Genomic DNA, 4,298 nt, shown 5'->3' on the forward strand with positions numbered 1-4,298 from the left:
AAAGAGACAAAATGGCCCACAAAGCCTCAAATATTTGTCACCTGGCCCTTTCCAGGGAGTTTGTTGAGCTCTGGCTTAGAGCAAGTGTCCTTAATGCAAATGCACAGTAACTGTGGTAAATGGCTGACGGTCACTTTGGCTAAGCCTGGGAAGAAGATTTACTGCAGTAACGTGTGACTTCACCGTAGGGTCCTTCCTCAGTAGTCCACTCATTCATGGTGTTCTGGGTCAAGTGTGGGAATTGAGTAAAGGACTACCATTTGCCATCAAGAGAGGTCAAGTCACCAGACCTAGAGCTTGATTTATTTATTTTTATGTTCTTATATTTTATTACAAATCTTTGTTTATATTTTATTTATTTTTACACTGATCAAATGCAACTTTGGAGTATGTTCAGATATTTCAGATCCAAGGGATCTGTTGATCAATTAGCCACCTTCAGAGGTCACTACAGGTCAAACCAGTGTGACTACCCTTCCATCCTTGCTGTTTATTAAGTAAACAGCACTCACCTTGAGGCAGGAGATTAAGTGCTCCTACTGGGCCTGCAACTCCAGAACCCCAACATCCCCACTCAAGTGAGGGTGACCATGTCAATGGCAGAATCTCCCATCTCATCTGTGGCCTACACAAGTCAGCCACTTCAGAACACTTCAAAGATGAAGATGCCCTCCACACTAATGTGTTTCTCAATGCTGTGGGGGAAAGGAGTGTCCTCTGGGTCCCAAACAGCAGCTGCCTGGCCCACCAACACACTGACTTCACAGGCATTTCAATTCAAGTGACCAGAGGTACAGCTGGTAACGCTTGAAACTGAGTCCCCCTAAAACCGAGTTCCCTTGCCAAGTTTATGATTAACTTCTCTATCCAAAACTTTATTCCCTCTCTTGCCCCACTCATGATCCCCTCAGGATTGAGGAGTATCAAAGAAAAGGGGGGACTGACACTGAACAGAACCCTTCAGGGCCCTCCTGGGTACAAAAGCCCCGCTGTGTTCCCTGTTTCTTGTCTGTAGGAAAAGGCTTTGGCCTCCTAGGCCTTCCCTGAGTTCCAAACAACAGACTCAAGCACTTACTAATTAGGGAAGTGAGGAAATGCAGAAACAAAGGAAAAGCAGTCAAAGAAACAAAATTGAGTTATCTGTAGAGAGGTGGATGGACCTAGAGTCTGTCATACAGAGTGAAGTAAGTCAAAAAGGGAAAAAGAAATACTGTACGCTAACACATATAGGGAATCTAAAAAAAATTGGTCATGAAGGACCGAGGGGCAAGACGGGAATAAAGACACCGGCCTACTAGAGAATGGACTTGAGGATACGGGGAGGGGGAAGGGTAAGCTGGGATGAAGTGAGAGAGTGGCATGGACATATATACACTACCAAACATAAAATAGATAGCTAGTGGGAAGCAGCCGCATAGCACAGGGAGATCAGCCTGGTGCCAGGTGACCACCTACAGGGGTGGGATACGGAGGGTGGGAGGCAGGGAGACACAAGAGGGAAGAGATATAGGGACATATGTATATGTATAACTGATTCACTTTGTTAGAAACAGAAACTAACACACCATTGTAAAGCAATTATACTCCAAGAATGATGTTTTAAAAAAAAGAAAGAAAAGCAGGGAAGAACAATAGTGCAGTGATAAAGCAGAGTCCTAGTTTCTCTGCAAGGGATAACAACTTCATACATATCTTTGAGCTGTTATGCAGAAACTAAGATCCCCTGCCCAGGTGGAGGATGGTGACTCCATGCTGACCACAAGCACACCGACCCCAGACTGGTTAGAACCAGAATGCTGATGAATAAGATCCCTGAAACAGCACCCTGTTTCCTCACCAACAAACAATCAGAGGAAAGTCATGCACTTCCCTGAAAGTCAGCAGGGAGTTAGAGTCTTCTGAACACAAGCAGCCAGTTCTCCTTGCTTGGCACCCAGAAAACAAACACTGTACTTTCCTTCACCGACAACCCAGCGTCAGTAGATTGGCTTTGCTGTGCAGCAGGCAAGTGGACCCAAGTTCTGTCCAGTCACGCAACTGCAACTCTTTCACCATTGTGTGCCATGGAACACTAATGATTCGTCCTCTGTTACCAACTGGGTCCTTACTATCTTCAGATCCACCTAGACCGGATAACCCATCCCCGATCCCCACTTCCTTCAGGGCCCTTTGCTTGCAACCAATTTTGGTGTCAAGTACTCTATTAATCAAAGTCCCCACTTCCTTATGCCAGATATTCATTCTAGCTATTTTACAAAAATAAGACATTTTTAATAAAACATATCACACAGCTTACAAAAATTTTGTGAGGGCCAGAAAAGTGGGCATGGATGCCGCACAGCCAGGGGAAGCCCCCTCATGCCGTGGGACTGGTATAGCTGAAACACCCCTGCTGCCTATGAGCTAACCAACATGTATGACAGAGACTGAATTCCAGGCACTCTGCTGTGGCTGCCCATAAAAACCAGAGACCTCTCCCATCATACGTAGCTGATCCTGCTTGTGGCTCCCACATTACTCAGTTCTACCTCCAAGTTTCACTATGGTGCATAGGCTTGATACACAGAGGTCTTCTTTGGGACCCTAGACAAAAGGGGGTCTAGAAAACATACACACACACTAACATAGGTCTCCATTCTTGTTTTTACCTTTCCATTTCTCTACGGTACAAGAAAACATGTAAGAGTGTTTATGAGTGTTGGAATACTTGCCAGCTGAGCCAACTTGAGGTATATTCCACAGGTCCATTTTTTTTGGCTATTGGAAATGGTAATTTCACATTGAAAATATAATTTTCTATTTTGTGAAATTATTTTGTGTATATTAGTCTTATATCCAATAAACTGGTTAATCACTATTATTATAATTTTCCATAGATCCTCCTGAGCTTTATACGAAGACAACTATACTCACAGTTTTGTTCCTTTTCACTTTTACACATATATTAATTAATGTATGTATGTATTTTGGCTTACTGCAATGCCTAGGAGACTCAGTAAGATGTTGAACAGAAGTGATTATATGAATCATCTTTGCCTCTTCTGATTTAGAATGGAATGCTTTTAATGTCTCATTATTACTTACAGTGTTTGTTATAGATTTTTTAAAGCACACATTATAATTTTAAAGAAATATCTTTCTATTCCCAGTTAGCTAAGTGTTATTTTTGTTGTTGTTTAATCTTGATTGGTTGTTGAATTTTATTGCATGCATTTTTTTTCTGGAATCTTTGTGATAATCATCCTTTATCCTATTAATGTGTTGAACTACATTATGAATCTCCTAATGTTAAACCAACATTGCAAGTTTGGTATAAACACAACTTTGCCCTGATGTACTATCTGTTTTAGCCATTGCTGGATTAAGTTTGTCTTTATCTTATTTCTATTTTTTGCATTTTTATAACTAATTAAGATTGACCAGTAATTTTGCCTTCTCATGCATGCAATGTCAAGAATAAGCTGAATATTTTGTTTCCCCAATATAATGTTCTTTTGTCTAGAAATTACCCATTCAGTGTTAATTTTCAAATTATCAGCATATCTTTTTCATAATATTATCTTTTAAAGCTTTACTGTAAATACAAGCAAGACACCTTCTTCGAAAGTGGCTTATCTGTGCCTTCTAATTTTCTTGACCCTTACTGCCAAAGGTTTCCTTATTTTTTTATATTTTGAAAGCACTAACATCTAGCATTTTTATTCAACTCATCCATATCTGTTATCAATTTCATTAACTTGTGCTCTTATTTTTTTTTCTTGCCAATATGGAAATGCATGAGATGATTTTTATCAAGTATGTGACAAATCCACAGTCTTTTCATCTACCATCACGTTTTCTTTTATAATTGCTGTCCTCGAATAGCATGGATATCCAAATATCCAGTACATTTAATTACTTGGAAAAGACCTGTGGCTTACCAATGTGGGGGGTTTAACTAAATCCACTGTTGAAATATCAGATGATTAAGGGAGATGGAACTGCAGCATTGAAGCAAAAGAACTTCTATGATAAGTACATACGAACTTCACTGAAGAGGACAGCATACAATATAGAAAGGAGTAGGAACAGAAAGAGCGCGGATTTTGAAATCTTATATCCAGAATGTGCCCAGTCACTTACTGCGTATGTGATTTTAGGCGAATATTTTACCTCTCTGAGCCTCAATTCCATCATGCGGTAGTGCTGTTTGCCATGTGTTTCCATTTGTCCCTGTTCCGGGGACCTGGAAGAGCTGTACTTCTTGATCTCCTTTGTTTGGACAGGGCTGTGTATGTGACGGGTTCTGGCTAATGGGT

Source organism: Mesoplodon mirus (genome assembly GCF_964341445.2).
Source record: "Mesoplodon mirus genome assembly, chromosome: X".
Classification (NCBI taxonomy): Eukaryota; Metazoa; Chordata; class Mammalia; order Artiodactyla; family Ziphiidae; genus Mesoplodon; species Mesoplodon mirus.